Source organism: Coregonus lavaretus (assembly GCF_964263955.1).
Source record: "Coregonus lavaretus genome assembly, contig: HAP1_SCAFFOLD_3567, whole genome shotgun sequence".
NCBI lineage: Eukaryota > Metazoa > Chordata > Actinopteri > Salmoniformes > Salmonidae > Coregonus > Coregonus lavaretus.
In genome coordinates this window covers 33,518-55,155 of record NW_028157510.1, presented here as the reverse complement: position 1 = coordinate 55,155, position 21,638 = coordinate 33,518, and the positions used below count along the sequence as shown (strand labels likewise).

Below are 21,638 nucleotides of genomic sequence, written 5' to 3'. Positions count from 1 at the left end.
CTAAGGCTAGACCTGGTTCGAATCCAGGCTCTGTCGCAGCCGGCCGCGACCGGGAGACTCATGGGGCGGCGCACAATTTGCCCAGCGTCGTCCAGGGTAGGGGAGGGAATGGCCGGCAGGGATGTAGCTCAGTTGGTAGAGCATGGTGTTTGCAACGCCAGGGTTGTGGGTTCGATTCCCACGGGGGGCCAGTATAAAAAATTAATTAAAAAAATAAACATTAAATGTAAGTCGCTCTGGATAAGAGCGTCTGCTAAATGACTAAAAATGTAACTGTAAAAAATGTGTGTGTGTGTGCAGGGTAATGTGTGGGCGTTTCGGTGGCTTGTTGGCTTTCTGTCTTCGTCTCCTGGAACCCTGGAGTCCTTCCTCAGAGGAGTAGCAGGGGAGCTGCACAACACCGGTACACACACACACACACACACACACACACACACACACACACACACACACACACACACACACACACACACAGACACACAGACACACAGACACACACACACACACACAGACACAGACACACACACACACACACACAGACACACACACACACACACACCCACAGACACACACACACACACACAGACACAGACACACACACACCCACAGACACACACACACACAGACACACACACACAGACACAGACACACACACACACACACACACACTCTTAACGTGTTTCTGTCAGTGTCTCTCACTCAAGGTGTTCTTTCTCTGCAGATGGATCCCAGCTGTCGTCCTCCTCCTTCCCTCCTTCCTCCCTCAAAGACCAGTGAGTTCTGTCATTCTAAATGAACTCTAAACCTTCTAAACGGACTCTAAACCTTCTAAACGGACTCTAGATGTTCTAAACTGTATAAACATTCTAAATGGACTCTAAACCTTCTAAACGGACTCTAGATGTTCTAAACTGACTAAACATTCTAAATGGACTCTAAACCTTCTAAACGGACTCTAGATGTTCTAAACTGACTAAACATTCTAAATGGACTCTAAACCTTCTAAACGGACTCTAGATGTTCTAAACTGACTAAACATTCTAAATGGACTCTAAACCTTCTAAACGGACTCTAGATGTTCTAAACTGACTAAACATTCTAAATGGACTCTAAACCTTCTAAACGGACTCTAGATGTTCTAAACTGACTAAACATTCTAAATGAACTCTAAACCTTCTAAACGGACTCTAGATGTTCTAAACTGTATAAACATTCTAAACGGACTCTAAACCTTCTAAACGGACTCTAGATGTTCTAAACTGTCTAAACCTTCTAAACGGACTCTAAACCTTCTAAACGGACTCTAGATGTTCTAAACTGTATAAACATTCTAAACGGACTCTAAACCTTCTAAACGGACTCTAGATGTTCTAAACTGTCTAAACCTTCTAAACGGACTCTAAACCTTCTAAACGGACTCTAAACCTTCTAAACGGACTCTAGATGTTCTAAACTGACTAAACCTTCTAAACGGACTCTAAACCTTCTAAACGGACTCTAGATGTTCTAAACTGTATAAACATTCTAAATGGACTCTAAACCTTCTAAACGGACTCTAGATGTTCTAAACTGTCTAAACCTTCTAAACGGACTCTAAACCTTCTAAACGGACTCTAGATGTTCTAAACTGTATAAACATTCTAAATGGACTCTAAACCTTCTAAACGGACTCTAGATGTTCTAAACTGACTAAACATTCTAAATGGACTCTAAACCTTCTAAACGGACTCTAGATGTTCTAAACTGACTAAACATTCTAAATGGACTCCAAACCTTCTAAACGGACTCTAGATGTTCTAAACTGACTAAACATTCTAAATGGACTCTAAACCTTCTAAACGGACTCTAGATGTTCTAAACTGACTAAACATTCTAAATGGACTCTAAACCTTCTAAACGGACTCTAGATGTTCTAAACTGACTAAACATTCTAAATGGACTCTAAACCTTCTAAACGGACTCTAGATGTTCTAAACTGTCTAAACATTCTAAATGGACTCTAAACCTTCTAAACGGACTCTAGATGTTCTAAACTGACTAAACATTCTAAATGGACTCCAAACCTTCTAAACGGACTCTAGATGTTCTAAACTGACTAAACATTCTAAATGGACTCTAAACCTTCTAAACGGACTCTAAACCTTCTAAACGGACTCTAGATGTTCTAAACTGTATAAACATTCTAAATGGACTCTAAACCTTCTAAACGGACTCTAGATGTTCTAAACTGTCTAAACCTTCTAAATGGACTCTAAACCTTCTAAACGGACTCTAGATGTTCTAAACTGACTAAACATTCTAAATGGACTCTAAACCTTCTAAACGGACTCTAGATGTTCTAAACTGACTAAACATTCTAAATGGACTCTAAACCTTCTAAACGGACTCTAGATGTTCTAAACTGACTAAACATTCTAAATGGACTCTAAACCTTCTAAACGGACTCTCGATGTTCTAAACTGACTAAACATTCTAAATGGACTCTAAACCTTCTAAACGGACTCTCGATGTTCTAAACTGACTAAACATTCTAAATGGACTCTAAACCTTCTAAACGGACTCTAGATGTTCTAAACTGACTAAACATTCTAAATGGACTCTAAACCTTCTAAACGGACTCTAGATGTTCTAAACTGACTAAACATTCTAAATGGACTCTAAACCTTCTAAACGGACTCTAGATGTTCTAAACTGACTAAACATTCTAAATGGACTCTAAACCTTCTAAACGGACTCTAGATGTTCTAAACTGACTAAACATTCTAAATGGACTCTAAACCTTCTAAACGGACTCTAGATGTTCTAAACTGACTAAACATTCTAAATGGACTCTAAACCTTCTAAACGGACTCTAGATGTTCTAAACTGACTAAACATTCTAAATGGACTCTAAACCTTCTAAACGGACTCTAGATGTTCTAAACTGACTAAACATTCTAAATGGACTCTAAACCTTCTAAACGGACTCTAGATGTTCTAAACTGACTAAACATTCTAAATGGACTCTAAACCTTCTAAACTGACTCTAAATGTTCTCATTTGATAGTTATATAGATGGGTACTTACATTTAGATCATTTAGCAGACGCTCTTATCCAGAGCGACTTACAAATTGGTGCATTCAACTTATGATAGCCAGTGGGACAACCACTTTTTTAATTTTAAATTTGTGGGGGGGTAGAAGGATTACTGTTATACTATTCCAGGTATTCCTTAAAGAGGTAGGGTTTCAAGTGTCTCCGGAAGGTGGTCAGTGACTCCGCTGTCCTGGCGTCGTGGGGGAGCTTGTTCCACCATTGGGGTGCCAGAGCAGCGAACAGTTTTGACTGGGCTGAGCGGGAACTATGCTTCCGCAGAGGTAGGGGAGCCAGCAGGCCAGAGGTGGATGAACGTAGTGCCCTCGTTTGGGTGTAGGGTCTGATCAGAGCCTGAAGGTAAGGAGGTGCCGTTCCCCTCACAGCTCCGTAGGCAAGCACCATGGTCTTGTAGCAGATGCGAGCTTCAACTGGAAGCCAGTGGAGTGTGCGGAGGAGCGGGGTGACGTGAGAGAACTTGGGAAGGTTGAACACCAGACGGGCTGCGGCATTCTGGATGAGTTGTAGGGGTTTAGTATAGAGTTATGGTCAGATTTGCCAAATGGAGGGCGAGCTTTGTATGCGTCTCTGTGTGTGGAGTAAAGGTGGCCTAGAGTTTTTTTTCCTCTGGTTGCACATTTAACATGCTGGTAGAAATTAGGTAGAACGGATTTAAGTTTCCATGCATTAAAGTCCCCGGCCACTAGGAGCGCTGCCTCTGGATGTGCGTTTTCCTGTTTGCTTATGGCCTTATACAGCTCATTGAGTGCGGTCTTAGTGCCAGCATCGCTTTGTGGTGGTAAATAGACAGCTATGAAAAATATAGAAGCAATCTCTCTTGGTAAATAGTGTGGTCTACAGCTTATCATGAGATACTCTACCTCAGGCGAGCAAAACCTTGAGACTTCCTTAGTATTAGATTTTATGCACCAGCTGTTGTTTACAAATATACACAGACCGCCACCCCTTGTCTTACCAGTTTTTAATGTCCCGTTGGTAGGATAACCGTAATCTTAGGTCATCCAATTTATTTTCCAATGATTGAACATTGGCTAATCGGATTGATGGAGCAGTTTACTCGCTCGCCGTCGGATCCTTACGAGGCACCCCGACCTACGTCCACGATATCTCCGTCTCTTCCTCATGCGAATGACGGGGATTTGGGCCTTGTCGGGTGTCTAGAATATTCTTCGCGTCCGACTCATTGAAGAATAAAAAAATATTCGTCCAATACGAGGTGAGTAATCACTGTCCTGATATCCAGAAGCTCTTTAAGGTCATAAGAGACGGTGGCAGAAACATTATGGACAGAATAAATTACAAATAACACGAAAAAACACTCATAATAGTGCAGTTGGTTAGAGGGCCGTAAAACGGCAGCCATCTCCTCCGGCGCCATCTTGTGGACCTTTTGGATATCAGTGTGTAACATATAGTGTGAGTTAGAGTTAACTAGCTAACACTAGCGATGGAAATGGCTTTCTGAGATACAAATAATATTACTACTGCTGACGTTCGTAGGTTTATTTGAACAGTGAGAGACAGAATAACAACAACAAAAATCCAGAGAAACGCATGTCAAAAATGTTATAAATTGATTTGCATTTTAATGAGGGAAATAAGTATTTGACCCCCTCTCAATCAGAAAGATTTCTGGCTCCCAGGTGTCTTTTATACAGGTAACGAGCTGAGATTAGGAGCACACTCTGGAATGGGCTACAAGACCATCGCCAAGCAGCTTGGTGAGAAGGTGACAACAGTTGGTGCGATTATTCGCAAATGGAAGAAACACAAAAGATCTGTCAATCTCCCTCAGCCTGGGGCTCCATGCAAGATCTCACCTCGTTGAGTTGCAATGATCTTGAGAACGGTGAGGAATCAGCCAAGAACTACACGGGAGGATCTTGTCAATGATCTCAAGGCAGCTGGGACCATAGTCACCAAGAAAACAATTGGTAACACACTACGCCGTGAAGGACTGAAATCCTGCAGCGCCCGCAAGGTCCCCCTGCTCAAGAAAGCACATATACACGACCGTCTGAAGTTTGCCAATGAACATCTGAATGATTCAGAGGAGAACTGGGTGAAAGTGTTGTGGTCAGATGAGACCAAAATCGAGCTCTTTGGCATCAACTCAACTCGCCGTGTTTGGAGGAGGAGGAATGCTGCCTATGACCCCAAGAACACCATCCCCACCGTCAAACATGGAGGTGGAAACATTATGCTTTGGGGGTGTTTTTCTGCTAAGGGGACAGAACAACTTCACCGCATCAATGGGACGATGGACGGGGCCATGTACCGTCAAATCTTGGGTGAGAACCTCCTTCCCTCAGCCAGGGCATTGAAAATGGGTCGTGGATGGGTATTCCAGCATGACAATGACCCAAAACACACGGCCAAGGCAACAGAGGAGTGGCTCAAGAAGAAGCACATTAAGGTCCTGGAGTGGCCTAGCCAGTCTCCAGACCTTAATCCCATAGAAAATCTGTGGAGGGAGCTGAAGGTTCGAGTTGCCAAACGTCAGCCTTGAAACCATAATGACTTGGAGAAGATCTGCAAAGAGGAGTGGGACAAAATCCCTCCTGAGATGTGTGCAAACCTGGTGGCCAACTACAAGAAAACGTCTGACCTCTGTGATTGCAAACAAGGGTTTTGCCACCAAGTACTAAGTCATGTTTTGCAGAGGGGTCAAATACTTATTTCCCTCATTAAAATGCAAATCAATTGATAACATTTTTGACATGCATTTTTCTGGATTTTTGTTGTTGTTATTCTGTCTCTCACTGTTCAAATAAACCTACCATTAAAATTATAGACTGATCATGTCTTTGTCAGTGGGCAAACGTACAAAATCAGCAGGGGATCAAATACTTTTTCCCCTCACTGTACTGAGCAGCTCGTGTTATACAGTGCCTTCGGAAAGTATTCAGACCCCTTGACCTTTACCACATTTTGTTACGTTACAGCCTTATTCTAATTTTTTTTTTTTTTTTAACAATTCCTCAGCAATCTACACACAATACCCCATAATACAAAGTGAAAACTGGTTTTTAGAAATTTTCGCAAATGTTTTAAAAATAGAAAACTGAAATACCTTATTCACATAAGTATTCAGATCCTTTGCTATGAGACTCGAAATTGAGCTCAGGTGCATCCTGTTTCCATTGATCATCCTTGAGATGTTTCTACAACTTGATTGGAGTCCACCTGTGGTAAATTCAATTGATTGGACATGATTTGGAAAAGCACACACCTGTCTATATAAGGTCCCACAGTTGACAGTGCATGTCAGAGCAAAAACCAAGCCATAAGGTCGAAGGAATTGTCCGTAGAGCTCCGAGACAGGATTGTGTCGAGGCACAGATCTGGGGAAGGGTACCAAAAAATGTCTGCAGCATTGAAGGTCCCCAAGAACACAGTGGCCTCATCATTCTTAAATGGAAGAAGTTTGGAACCACTAAGACTCTTCGTAGAGCTGGCCGCCCGGCCAAACTGAGCAATCGGGGGAGAAGGGCCTTGGTCAGGGATGCGAGAGTTCCTCTGTGGAGAGCTCTAGAGTTCCTCTGTGGAGATGGGAGAACCTTCCAGAAGGACAACCATCTCTGCAGCACTCCACCAATCAGACCTTTATGGTAGAGTGGCCAGACGGAAGCCACTCCTCATTAAAAGGCACATGATAGCCCGCTTGGAGTTTGCCAAAAGGCACCTAAAGACTCTCAGACCATGAGAAAAAAGATTCTCTGGTCTGATGAAACCAAGATTGAACTCTTTGGCCTAAATGCCAAGCGTCACGTCTGGAGGAAACCTGGCACCATCCTTACGGTGAAGCACGGTGGTGGCAGCATCATGCTGTGGAGATGTTTTTCAGCGGCAGGGACTGGGAGACTAGTCAGGATCGAGGCAAAGATGAACGGAGCAAAGTCCAGAGAGATCCTTGATGAAAACCTGCTCCAGAGCGCTCAGGACCTCAGACTGGGGCAAAGGTTCACCTTCCAACAGGACAACAACCCTAAGCACACAGCCAAGACAACGCAGGAGTGGCTTCGGGACAAGTCTCTGAATGTCCTTGAGTGGCCCAGCCAGAACCCGGACTTGAACCCTATCGAACATCTCTGGAGAGACCTGAAAATAGCTGTGCAGCGACGCTCCCCATCCAACCTGACAGAGCTTGAGAGGATCTGCAGAGAAGAATGGGAGAAACTCCCCAAATACAGGTGTGCCAAGCTTGTAGCGTCATACCCAAGAAGACTCGAGGCTGTAATCGCTGCCAAAGGTGCTTCAACAAAGTACCGAGTAAAGGGTCTGAATACTTATGTAAATGTGATATTTCAGTTTATTTTTAATAAATGTGCAAACATTTCTAAAAACCTGTTTTTGTTTTGTCATTATGAGGTATTGTGTGTAGATTGATGAGGGGGAAAAAACAATTTAATCAATTTTTAGAATAAGGCTGTAACGTAACAAAATATGGAAAAAGTGAAGGGGTCTGAATACTTTCCAAAGGCACAAAGCATGCTACATGTCAGACCAATCAGAACTCCTCTCCCGGAATGTCCAGCCCATCTATTATCTCAGCCAATCAGGGCTAGCGGAAGGTTCCTGTCTTTTCCCGTGGCTAAACCAACTAGGCTCGTAATTTTAACACTTCTATTCATATTTACAGATGGCGTATGAGTGTGTTAAGGCACAATAACGTTTACATGTTCCAGAAGCCATTTCTGCCAAAAAACACATTTTGATAAAATATAAAAAATGGCTCTCCTGTGAAGTAGTGACGTGCAACATACGCCTAGCTTCCTGAAATGTGTAACAGGTCAGTGTGTAACAGGTCAGCAGTGTGTAACAGGTCAGCCGTGTGTAACAGGTCGTCAGTGTGTAACAGGTCAGCCGTGTGTAACAGGTCGTCAGTGCGTAACAGGTCAGCAGTGCGTAACAGGTCGTCAGTGTGTAACAGGTCGTCAGTGCGTAACAGGTCTGCAGTGTGTAACTGGTCAGCAGTGTGTAACAGGTCAGCCGTGTGTAACAGGTCGTCAGTGCGTAACAGGTCGTCAGTGCGTAACAGGTCGTCAGTGCGTAACAGGTCAGCAGTGTGTAACAGGTCGTCAGTGCGTAACAGGTCTGCAGTGTGTAACTGGTCAGCAGTGCGTAACAGGTCAGTGTGTAACAGGTCAGTGTGTAACAGGTCAGTGTGTAACAGGTCAGCAGTGTGTAACAGGTCAGCCGTGTGTAACAGGTCGTCAGTGCGTAACAGGTCAGCAGTGCGTAACAGGTCGTCAGTGTGTAACAGGTCGTCAGTGCGTAACAGGTCTGCAGTGTGTAACAGGTCAGCGCGTAACAGGTCAGTGTGTAACAGGTCAGTGTGTAACAGGCCAGTATCGTTCTGTCTCCAGGTCAGTGTGTAACAGGTCAGTATCGTTCTGTCTCCAGGTCAGTGTGTAACAGGTCAGTGTGTAACAGGTCAGTATCGTTCTGTCTCCAGGTCAGTGTGTAACAGGTCAGTGTGTAACAGGTCAGTATCGTTCTGTCTCCAGGCCAGTGTGTAACAGGTCAGTGTGTAACAGGTCAGTATCGTTCTGTCTCCAGGTCAGTGTGTAACAGGTCAGTGTGTAACAGGTCAGTATCGTTCTGTCTCCAGGTCAGTGTGTAACAGGTCAGTATCGTTCTGTCTCCAGGTCAGTGTGTAACAGGTCAGTATCGTTCTGTCTCCAGGTCAGTGTGTAACAGGTCAGTGTGTAACAGGTCAGTATCGTTCTGTCTCCAGGTCAGTGTGTAACAGGTCAGTGTGTAACAGGTCAGTATCGTTCTGTCTCCAGGCCAGTGTGTAACAGGTCAGTATCGTTCTGTCTCCAGGTCAGTGTGTAACAGGTCAGTGTGTAACAGGTCAGTATCGTTCTGTCTCCAGGTCAGTGTGTAACAGGTCAGTATCGTTCTGTCTCCAGGTCAGTGTGTAACAGGTCAGTATCGTTCTGTCTCCAGGTCAGTGTGTAACAGGTCAGTGTGTAACAGGTCAGTATCGTTCTGTCTCCAGGTCAGTGTGTAACAGGTCAGTGTGTAACAGGTCAGTATCGTTCTGTCTCCAGGTCAGTGTGTAACAGGTCAGTGTGTAACAGGTCAGTATCGTTCTGTCTCCAGGTCAGTGTGTAATAGGTCAGCAGTGTGTAACAGGTCAGTATCGTTCTGTCTCCAGGTCAGTGTGTAACAGGTCAGTGTGTAACAGGTCAGTATCGTTCTGTCTCCAGGTCAGTGTGTAACAGGTCGTCAGTGTGTAACAGGTCAGTATCGTTCTGTCTCCAGGCCAGTGTGTAACAGGTCAGTATCGTTCTGTCTCCAGGTCAGTGTGTAACAGGTCAGTATCGTTCTGTCTCCAGGTCAGTGTGTAACAGGTCAGTATCATTCTGTCTCCAGGTCAGTGTGTAACAGGTCAGTATCGTTCTGTCTCCAGGTCAGTGTGTAACAGGTCAGTATCGTTCTGTCTCCAGGTCAGTGTGTAACAGGTCAGTGTGTAACAGGTCAGTATCGTTCTGTCTCCAGGTCAGTGTGTAACAGGTCAGTATCGTTCTGTCTCCAGGTCAGTGTGTAACAGGTCAGTATCGTTCTGTCTCCAGGTCAGTGTGTAACAGGTCAGTATCGTTCTGTCTCCAGGTCAGTGTGTAACAGGTCAGTATCGTTCTGTCTCCAGGTCAGTGTGTAACAGGTCAGTGTGTAACAGGTCAGTATCGTTCTGTCTCCAGGTCAGTGTGTAACAGGTCAGTATCGTTCTGTCTCCAGGTCAGTGTGTAACAGGTCAGTGTGTAACAGGTCAGTATCGTTCTGTCTCCAGGTCAGTGTGTAACAGGTCAGTGTGTAACAGGTCAGTATCGTTCTGTCTCCAGGTCAGTGTGTAACAGGTCAGTGTGTAACAGGTCAGTATCGTTCTGTCTCCAGGTCAGTGTGTAACAGGTCAGTGTGTAACAGGTCAGTATCGTTCTGTCTCCAGGTCAGTGTGTAACAGGTCAGTGTGTAACAGGTCAGTATCGTTCTGTCTCCAGGCCTGACCCCTCCTGGCACTACTACCTCACCGACTTCATCAGTAAGTAAAAGTCTCACACCTCCGCCTCCTTCTGTTGGGGAATCCTGTTCCTGGATTTCTGTGTGTTCCTGTATTTCTGGGTGTGTTCCTGTATTTCTGGGTGTGTTCCTGTATTTCTGGGTGTGTTCCTGTATTTCTGTGTGTGTTCCTGTATTTCTGGGTGTTTTCCTGTATTTCTGGGTGTGTTCCTGTATTTCTGGGTGTTTTCCTGTATTTCTGGGTGTTTTCCTGTATTTCTGGGTGTTTTCCTGTATTTCTGTGCGTGTTCCTGTATTTCTGTGCGTGTTCCTGTATTTCTGTGCCTGTTCCTGTATTTCTGTGCGTGTTCCTATATTTCTGTGCCTGTTCCTATATTTCTGTGCCTGTTCCTGTATTTCTGTGCCTGTTCCTGTATTTCTGTGCGTGTTCCTGTATTTCTGTGCGTGTTCCTGTATTTCTGTGCGTGTTCCTGTATTTCTGTGCGTGTTCCTGTATTTCTGTGCGTGTTCCTGTATTTCTGTGCGTTTATCCCCACTACAACAGGACCTCTCTGGTGAATGAACTTAATTAACATATTATTATTATTATTATTATTATTACCAATGTTGTGTAGCGGAACACAAGTGTGCTTCCGGAGTCCCCCCCCCCCCCAACAGAGTAACGTCTGTGTCTGTGGTGTGACTGACAGAGTGTGTGTCTGTCTCCAGGACGCTGGCTGTAATCCCAGACTGCAGCAGACTGGACCTGTGAGAACATCTCTGAACACGTGGAAGCAGAGATGAAGAGGAGATTGGTAGTAATAATGATGTGTTTATCTAAATGTTAATAAGACCGTTGTTCCTTTTTATAAAAACTAGATTATATTTTATTTACCCGTTACCTCTGTCACCTGAGTATGGCTATGCGGTGTAAAAAGTGTGTGTGTGTGTGTGTAAATAGTGTGTAAATAGTGTGTGTGTTGAAGTTGTCTGTCTGTTGTGAAGCTCCTCACTATTTACTGAAGACGTTAATAAATAAAACATGTTTCTTTTGTTCACGTCTGGTTGCTGTTTTTACAAGTCGTCACAATCGGATTCCTTGTTTGGTCACAATGGGTTGGTTTCTGTTTCCACGTCAGGAAGATCTGATCACAGTGGCTGCCTTTTCTACAGGCAGTCGTTTTAAAAGAATGTTGCCCGTGTGAGAATTGAACTCGCAACCTTCAGATCGAGACTCGCCCGCTACCAACTCCGCCAAAGGATATCGCTCATTAAGTGTAGCGAAATCGGGGAGGGGGGGGGGGCTTTTCTACCAAGAATGAACACACTGGCCGATGCCGACCCTGTATCGAATCCCGACACGGCTGCTGTAGTTAGCCTTGGAATAGATTTTCAATGCTTTCTTTTCCGTGACAATCTGAGAGTAGAAAAGCATCGGGCTTCTTCTGACGAGCCTTGTATAATATAATATGCCATTTAGCAGACGCTTTAATCCAAAGCGACTTACAGTCATGCGTGCATACATTTATTTGTGTATGGGTGGTCCCGGGGATCGAACCCACTACCTTGGCGTTACAAGCGCCGCGTTCCTCTCACCCCGTAAATCTGTCATCATCCATCCAACTTTTTATTATGAAAACCCGTCTCTTTTTGTCAAACCGCTCACCCTCTTCAGGATTTGAACTCTTATAGAAAGGGAGCCTAAATGTGTTAAGCCTAAACACGACAGGAGTTAAATCTTGTTTAAGCCATTTCTCTTATTTGAGAGAACCGATACATTTAATGTCAAATTCACATGGGAAAACGTAATGTTAGCTAAGTTGTTTTGATTGTAAATCAAGGAAGTAATTGACAGAATTGGAGGAAGACATGAGAATGAAAAATATACTCTTAATTATTTGAAATCAGTGCACATAGCACACAAGCAGGACAGTTAAATAGTTTATACAATTCAAAGACTGACATTAATGGATCAAAATGTAATTAGAGAATTCAGCTGAGGGCTTTTGTGCTCCGAGTGAATTAAGAGGAAGGTGAGTATGATGCTGTATATCCAGTTAAATAAACTCCACAGAGGGACAAACAATTCAACACAAATAATTACGATTATATAAAATTAACTGAAAATGGAGAGTGGCTGATCGCTGACTCCATCAGAATGCCGTAAGGAGCAGAGAACGGACATTCATTGATCAAAGTGTAATAGTACAAGTTTTTTTTTTTTCCATGTATGTTTTGAGGGTGGACTTTAGCTCGTTAGCACGTAGGGCGCACCGATTGGCGTCACCTCCTTAGTATGTGTTACGCCTGCTGGTTGTCACCTCGTTAGTCAGTATGTGTTACGCCTGCTGGTTGTCACCTCATTAGTCAGTATGTGTTACGCCTGCTGGGTGTCACCTCGTTAGTCAGTATGTGTTATGCCTGCTGGTTGTCACCTCGTTAGTCACTATGTGTTACGCCTGCTGGGTGTCACCTCGTTAGTCAGTATGTGTTACGCCTGCTGGGTGTCACCTCGTTAGTCAGTATGTGTTACGCCTGCTGGTTGTCACCTCGTTAGTCAGTATGTGTTACGCCTGCTGGTTGTCACCTCGTTAGTCAGTATGTGTTACGCCTGCTGGTTGTCACCTCGTTAGTCACTATGTGTTACGCCTGCTGGTTGTCACCTCGTTAGTCACTATGTGTTACGCCTGCTGGTTGTCACCTCGTTAGTCAGTATGTGTTACGCCTGCTGGTTGTCACCTCGTTAGTCAGTATGTGTTACGCCTGCTGGTTGTCACCTCGTTAGTCAGTATGTGTTACGCCTGCTGGTTGTCACCTCGTTAGTCAGTATGTGTTACGCCTGCTGGTTGTCACCTCGTTAGTCACTATGTGTTACGCCTGCTGGTTGTCACCTCGTTAGTCACTATGTGTTACGCCTGCTGGTTGTCACCTCGTTAGTCACTATGTGTTACGCCTGCTGGTTGTCACCTCGTTAGTCAGTATGTGTTACGCCTGCTGGTTGTCACCTCGTTAGTCCGTATGTGTTACGCCTGCTGGTTGTCACCTCGTTAGTCAGTATGTGTTACGCCTGCTGGGTGTCACCTCGTTAGTCAGTATGTGTTACGCCTGCTGGGTGTCACCTCGTTAGTCAGTATGTGTTACGCCTGCTGGTTGTCACCTCGTTAGTCACTATGTGTTACGCCTGCTGGGTGTCACCTCGTTAGTCAGTATGTGTTACGCCTGCTGGGTGTCACCTCGTTAGTCAGTATGTGTTACGCCTGCTGGTTGTCACCTCGTTAGTCAGTATGTGTTACGCCTGCTGGTTGTCACCTCGTTAGTCAGTATGTGTTACACCTGCTGGTTGTCACCTCGTTAGTCACTATGTGTTACGCCTGCTGGTTGTCACCTCGTTAGTCACTATGTGTTACGCCTGCTGGTTGTCACCTCGTTAGTCAGTATGTGTTACGCCTGCTGGGTGTCACCTCATTAGTCAGTATGTGTTACGCCTGCTGGGTGTCACCTCGTTAGTCAGTATGTGTTACGCCTGCTGGTTGTCACCTCGTTAGTCACTATGTGTTACGCCTGCTGGTTGTCACCTCGTTAGTCAGTATGTGTTACGCCTGCTGGGTGTCACCTCGTTAGTCAGTATGTGTTACGCCTGCTGGTTGTCACCTCGTTAGTCAGTATGTGTTACGCCTGCTGGTTGTCACCTCGTTAGTCAGTATGTGTTACGCCTGCTGGTTGTCACCTCGTTAGTCACTATGTGTTACGCCTGCTGGTTGTCACCTCGTTAGTCACTATGTGTTACGCCTGCTGGTTGTCACCTCGTTAGTCAGTATGTGTTACGCCTGCTGGTTGTCACCTCGTTAGTCAGTATGTGTTACGCCTGCTGGTTGTCACCTCGTTAGTCACTATGTGTTACGCCTGCTGGTTGTCACCTCGTTAGTCACTATGTGTTACGCCTGCTGGTTGTCACCTCGTTAGTCACTATGTGTTACGCCTGCTGGTTGTCACCTCGTTAGTCAGTATGTGTTACGCCTGCTGGTTGTCACCTCGTTAGTCAGTATGTGTTACGCCTGCTGGTTGTCACCTCGTTAGTCAGTATGTGTTACGCCTGCTGGGTGTCACCTCATTAGTCAGTATGTGTTACGCCTGCTGGGTGTCACCTCGTTAGTCAGTATGTGTTACGCCTGCTGGTTGTCACCTCGTTAGTCACTATGTGTTACGCCTGCTGGGTGTCACCTCGTTAGTCAGTATGTGTTACGCCTGCTGGGTGTCACCTCGTTAGTCAGTATGTGTTACGCCTGCTGGTTGTCACCTCGTTAGTCAGTATGTGTTACGCCTGCTGGTTGTCACCTCGTTAGTCAGTATGTGTTACACCTGCTGGTTGTCACCTCGTTAGTCACTATGTGTTACGCCTGCTGGTTGTCACCTCGTTAGTCACTATGTGTTACGCCTGCTGGTTGTCACCTCGTTAGTCAGTATGTGTTACGCCTGCTGGGTGTCACCTCATTAGTCAGTATGTGTTACGCCTGCTGGGTGTCACCTCGTTAGTCAGTATGTGTTACGCCTGCTGGTTGTCACCTCGTTAGTCACTATGTGTTACGCCTGCTGGGTGTCACCTCGTTAGTCAGTATGTGTTACGCCTGCTGGGTGTCACCTCGTTAGTCAGTATGTGTTACGCCTGCTGGTTGTCACCTCGTTAGTCAGTATGTGTTACGCCTGCTGGTTGTCACCTCGTTAGTCAGTATGTGTTACGCCTGCTGGTTGTCACCTCGTTAGTCACTATGTGTTACGCCTGCTGGTTGTCACCTCGTTAGTCAGTATGTGTTACGCCTGCTGGTTGTCACCTCGTTAGTCACTATGTGTTACGCCTGCTGGTTGTCACCTCGTTAGTCACTATGTGTTACGCCTGCTGGTTGTCACCTCGTTAGTCACTATGTGTTACGCCTGCTGGTTGTCACCTCGTTAGTCAGTATGTGTTACGCCTGCTGGTTGTCACCTCGTTAGTCACTATGTGTTACGCCTGCTGGTTGTCACCTCGTTAGTCACTATGTGTTACGCCTGCTGGTTGTCACCTCGTTAGTCACTATGTGTTACGCCTGCTGGTTGTCACCTCGTTAGTCAGTATGTGTTACGCCTGCTGGTTGTCACCTCGTTAGTCAGTATGTGTTACGCCTGCTGGTTGTCACCTCGTTAGTCAGTATGTGTTACGCCTGCTGGGTGTCACCTCATTAGTCAGTATGTGTTACGCCTGCTGGGTGTCACCTCGTTAGTCAGTATGTGTTACGCCTGCTGGTTGTCACCTCGTTAGTCACTATGTGTTACGCCTGCTGGGTGTCACCTCGTTAGTCAGTATGTGTTACGCCTGCTGGGTGTCACCTCGTTAGTCAGTATGTGTTACGCCTGCTGGTTGTCACCTCGTTAGTCAGTATGTGTTACGCCTGCTGGTTGTCACCTCGTTAGTCAGTATGTGTTACGCCTGCTGGTTGTCACCTCGTTAGTCACTATGTGTTACGCCTGCTGGTTGTCACCTCGTTAGTCACTATGTGTTACGCCTGCTGGTTGTCACCTCGTTAGTCAGTATGTGTTACGCCTGCTGGTTGTCACCTCGTTAGTCAGTATGTGTTACGCCTGCTGGTTGTCACCTCGTTAGTCAGTATGTGTTACGCCTGCTGGTTGTCACCTCGTTAGTCACTATGTGTTACGCCTGCTGGTTGTCACCTCGTTAGTCACTATGTGTTACGCCTGCTGGTTGTCACCTCGTTAGTCAGTATGTGTTACGCCTGCTGGTTGTCACCTCGTTAGTCAGTATGTGTTACGCCTGCTGGTTGTCACCTCGTTAGTCACTATGTGTTACGCCTGCTGGTTGTCACCTCGTTAGTCAGTATGTGTTACGCCTGCTGGTTGTCACCTCGTTAGTCACTATGTGTTACGCCTGCTGGTTGTCACCTCGTTAGTCACTATGTGTTACGCCTGCTGGTTGTCACCTCGTTAGTCAGTATGTGTTACGCCTGCTGGTTGTCACCTCGTTAGTCACTATGTGTTACGCCTGCTGGTTGTCACCTCGTTAGTCACTATGTGTTACGCCTGCTGGTTGTCACCTCGTTAGTCAGTATGTGTTACGCCTGCTGGTTGTCACCTCGTTAGTCAGTATGTGTTACGCCTGCTGGGTGTCACCTCATTAGTCAGTATGTGTTACGCCTGCTGGGTGTCACCTCGTTAGTCAGTATGTGTTACGCCTGCTGGTTGTCACCTCGTTAGTCACTATGTGTTACGCCTGCTGGGTGTCACCTCGTTAGTCAGTATGTGTTACGCCTGCTGGGTGTCACCTCGTTAGTCAGTATGTGTTACGCCTGCTGGTTGTCACCTCGTTAGTCACTATGTGTTACGCCTGCTGGGTGTCACCTCGTTAGTCAGTATGTGTTACGCCTGCTGGGTGTCACCTCGTTAGTCAGTATGTGTTACGCCTGCTGGTTGTCACCTCGTTAGTCAGTATGTGTTACGCCTGCTGGTTGTGACCTCGTTAGTCACTATGTGTTACGCCTGCTGGGTGTCACCTCGTTAGTCAGTATGTGTTACGCCTGCTGGGTGTCACCTCGTTAGTCAGTATGTGTTACGCCTGCTGGTTGTCACCTCGTTAGTCAGTATGTGTTACGCCTGCTGGTTGTCACCTCGTTAGTCACTATGTGTTACGCCTGCTGGTTGTCACCTCGTTAGTCACTATGTGTTACGCCTGCTGGTTGTCACCTCGTTAGTCACTATGTGTTACGCCTGCTGGTTGTCACCTCGTTAGTCAGTATGTGTTACGCCTGCTGGTTGTCACCTCGTTAGTCAGTATGTGTTACGCCTGCTGGTTGTCACCTCGTTAGTCAGTATGTGTTACGCCTGCTGGGTGTCACCTCATTAGTCAGTATGTGTTACGCCTGCTGGGTGTCACCTCGTTAGTCAGTATGTGTTACGCCTGCTGGTTGTCACCTCGTTAGTCACTATGTGTTACGCCTGCTGGGTGTCACCTCGTTAGTCAGTATGTGTTACGCCTGCTGGGTGTCACCTCGTTAGTCAGTATGTGTTACGCCTGCTGGTTGTCACCTCGTTAGTCAGTATGTGTTACGCCTGCTGGTTGTCACCTCGTTAGTCAGTATGTGTTACGCCTGCTGGTTGTCACCTCGTTAGTCACTATGTGTTACGCCTGCTGGTTGTCACCTCGTTAGTCACTATGTGTTACGCCTGCTGGTTGTCACCTCGTTAGTCAGTATGTGTTACGCCTGCTGGTTGTCATCTCGTTAGTCAGTATGTGTTACGCCTGCTGGTTGTCACCTCGTTAGTCACTATGTGTTACGCCTGCTGGTTGTCACCTCGTTAGTCACTATGTGTTACGCCTGCTGGTTGTCACCTCGTTAGTCAGTATGTGTTACGCCTGCTGGTTGTCACCTCGTTAGTCAGTATGTGTTACGCCTGCTGGTTGTCACCTCGTTAGTCACTATGTGTTACGCCTGCTGGTTGTCACCTCGTTAGTCACTATGTGTTACGCCTGCTGGTTGTCACCTCGTTAGTCACTATGTGTTACGCCTGCTGGTTGTCACCTCGTTAGTCAGTATGTGTTACGCCTGCTGGTTGTCACCTCGTTAGTCAGTATGTGTTACGCCTGCTGGTTGTCACCTCGTTAGTCAGTATGTGTTACGCCTGCTGGGTGTCACCTCATTAGTCAGTATGTGTTACGCCTGCTGGGTGTCACCTCGTTAGTCAGTATGTGTTACGCCTGCTGGTTGTCACCTCGTTAGTCACTATGTGTTACGCCTGCTGGGTGTCACCTCGTTAGTCAGTATGTGTTACGCCTGCTGGGTGTCACCTCGTTAGTCACTATGTGTTACGCCTGCTGGGTGTCACCTCGTTAGTCAGTATGTGTTACGCCTGCTGGGTGTCACCTCGTTAGTCAGTATGTGTTACGCCTGCTGGTTGTCACCTCGTTAGTCAGTATGTGTTACGCCTGCTGGTTGTCACCTCGTTAGTCAGTATGTGTTACGCCTGCTGGTTGTCACCTCGTTAGTCACTATGTGTTACGCCTGCTGGTTGTCACCTCGTTAGTCACTATGTGTTACGCCTGCTGGTTGTCACCTCGTTAGTCAGTATGTGTTACGCCTGCTGGTTGTCACCTCGTTAGTCAGTATGTGTTACGCCTGCTGGTTGTCACCTCGTTAGTCAGTATGTGTTACGCCTGCTGGTTGTCACCTCGTTAGTCAGTATGTGTTACGCCTGCTGGTTGTCACCTCGTTAGTCACTATGTGTTACGCCTGCTGGTTGTCACCTCGTTAGTCAGTATGTGTTACGCCTGCTGGTTGTCACCTCGTTAGTCAGTATGTGTTACGCCTGCTGGTTGTCACCTCGTTAGTCAGTATGTGTTACGCCTGCTGGTTGTCATCTCGTTAGTCAGTATGTGTTACGCCTGCTGGTTGTCACCTCGTTAGTCACTATGTGTTACGCCTGCTGGTTGTCACCTCGTTAGTCACTATGTGTTACGCCTGCTGGTTGTCACCTCGTTAGTCAGTATGTGTTACGCCTGCTGGTTGTCACCTCGTTAGTCAGTATGTGTTACGCCTGCTGGTTGTCACCTCGTTAGTCAGTATGTGTTACGCCTGTGCTGGCTTGTCCATCTCGTTAGTGGGAAGGTGTTTCACCTGTGCTGGCTTGTCCATCTCGTCAGTGGGAAGGTGTTTCACCTGTGCTGGCTTGTCCATCTCGTCAGTGGGAAGGTGTTTCACCTGTGCTGGCCCAGTAACAGTAATTAGAGAATTCAGCTGAGGGCTTTTGTGTTCCGAGTGAATTAAGAGGAAGGGGAAAAATACTGTTGAGTAATAGATCAATGTAAAATGATGCTGTGTAATATGGTAATAGATCAATGTAAAATGATGCTGTATAATATGGTAATAGATCAATGTAAAATGATGCTGTGTAATATGGTAATAGATCAATGTAAAATGATGCTGTATAATATGGTAATAGATCAATGTAAAATGATGCTGTGTAATATGGTAATAGATCAATGTAAAATGATGCTGTGTAATATGGTAATAGATCAATGTAAAATGATGCTGTGTAATATGGTAATAGATCGATGTAAAATGATGCTGTATAATATGGTAATAGATCAATGTAAAATGATGCTGTGTAATATGGTAATAGATCAATGTAAAATGATGCTGTATAATATGGTAATAGATCAATGTAAAATGATGCTGTATAATATGGTAATAGATCAATGTAAAATGATGCTGTATAATATAGTAATAGATCAATGTAAAATGATGCTGTATAATATGGTAGTACAGTTGGGGATGACCTTGCAGTTTTGCATGATGTCAATTCGCATTTTTGAATCTGACAGGAAATAGTGCTGAATATATATATATATATATACACACATACATACAGTGGGGAGAAGAAGTATTTGATACACTGCCGATTTTGCAGGTTTTCCTACTTACAAAGCATGTAGAGGTCTGTAATTTTTATCATAGGTACACTTCAACTGTGAGAGACGGAATCTAAAACAACAATCCAGAAAATCACATTGTATGATTTTTAAGTAATTAATTTGCATTTTATTGCATGACATAAGTATTTGATACATCAGAAAAGCAGAACTTAATATTTGGTACAGAAACCTTTGTTTGTAATTACAGAGATCATACGTTTCCTGTAGGTCTTGACCAGGTTTGCACACACTGCAGCAGGGATTTTGGCCCACTCCTCCATACAGACCTTCTCCAGATCCTTCAGGTTTCGGGGCTGTCGCTGGGCAATACGGACTTTCAGCTCCCTCCAAAGATTTTCTATTGGGTTCAGGTCTGGAGACTGGCTAGGCCACTCCAGGACCTTGAGATGCTTCTTACGGAGCCACTCCTTAGTTGCCCTGGCTGTGTGTTTCGGGTCGTTGTCATGCTGGAAGACCCAGCCACGACCCATCTTCAATGCTCTTACTGAGGGAAGGAGGTTGTTGGCCAAGATCTCGCGATACATGGCCCCATCCATCTTCCCCTCAATACGGTGCAGTCGTCCTGTCCCCTTTGCAGAAAACCATCCCCAAAGAATGATGTTTCCACCTCCATGCTTCACGGTTGGGATGGTGTTCTTGGGGTTGTACTCATCCTTCTTCTTCCTCCAAACACAGCGAGTGGAGTTTAGACCAAAAAGCTCTATTTTTGTCTCATCAGACCACATGACCTTCTCCCATTCCTCCTCTGGATCATCCAGATGGTCATTGGCAAACTTCAGACGGGCCTGGACATGCGCTGGCTTGAGCAGGGGGACCTTGCGTGCGCTGCAGGATTTTAATCCATGACGGCGTAGTGTGTTACTAATGGTTTTCTTTGAGACTGTGGTCCCAGCTCTCTTCAGGTCATTGACCAGGTCCTGCCGTGTAGTTCTGGGCTGATCCCTCACCTTCCTCATGATCATTGATGCCCCACGAGGTGAGATCTTGCATGGAGCCCCAGATCGAGGGTGATTGACCGTCATCTTGAACTTCTTCCATTTTCTAATAATTGCGCCAACAGTTGTTGCCTTCTCACCAAGCTGCTTGCCTATTGTCCTGTAGCCCATCCCAGCCTTGTGCAGGTCTACAATTTTATCCCTGATGTCCTTACACAGCTCTCTGGTCTTGGCCATTGTGGAGAGGTTGGAGTCTGTTTGATTGAGTGTGTGGACAGGTGTCTTTTATACAGGTAACGAGTTCAAACAGGTGCAGTTAATACAGGTAATGAGTGGAGAACAGGAGGGCTTCTTAAAGAAAAACTAACAGGTCTGTGAGAGACGGAATTCTTACTGGTTGGTAGGTGATCAAATACTTATGTCCTGCAATAAAATGCAAATTAATTACTTAAAAATCATACAATGTGATTTTCTGGATTTTTGTTTTAGATTCCGTCTCTCACAGTTGAAGTGTACCTATGATAAAAATTACAGACCTCTACATGCTTTGTAAGTAGGAAAACCTGCAAAATCGGCAGTGTATCAAATACTTGTTCTCCCCACTGTATATATAAACAAATGCTAACCTCCCCTGTTATTGTAATGGTGAGAGGTTAGCATGTCTTGGGGGTATGATATAAAATGCTAACCTCCCCTGTTATTGTAATGGTGAGAGGTTAGCATGTCTTGGGGGTATGATATAAAATGCTAACCTCCCCTGTTATTGTAATGGTGAGAGGTTAGCATGTCTTGGGGGTATGATATAAAATGCTAACCTCCCCTGTTATTGTAATGGTGAGAGGTTAGCATGTCTTGGGGGTATGATATAAAATGCTAACCTCCCCTGTTATTGTAATGGTGAGAGGTTAGCATGTCTTGGGGGTATGATATTTGTGCATCTGTAACTTTCTCACTCATCACTATTCACGATTCATTCAGGATTATCCGTAACCATGGTAGCGTCCACATTGATGTAGACGTGTTTAGAAACATATTCTGTTATTATTTACCAATAAAAGTGACTCCAAAAATGACACAACACATGATTTACCATTTCTATTGGGCCCCTAAATAATGTGAAACACGACCA

General features: G+C 45.4%; 1 long non-coding RNA gene across 1 annotated transcript; it reads left to right on the top strand.

Moving 5' to 3' along the window:
* The first annotated feature begins 314 nt into the window (after positions 1-314).
* On the top strand, positions 315-11,015 carry LOC311125350. The gene is made up of 4 exons (XR_014612871.1): positions 315-403; positions 722-773; positions 10,102-10,142; positions 10,829-11,015. It is a non-coding gene; the product is annotated as an uncharacterized lncRNA (long non-coding RNA).
* The last annotated feature ends 10,623 nt before the right edge of the window (positions 11,016-21,638 follow it).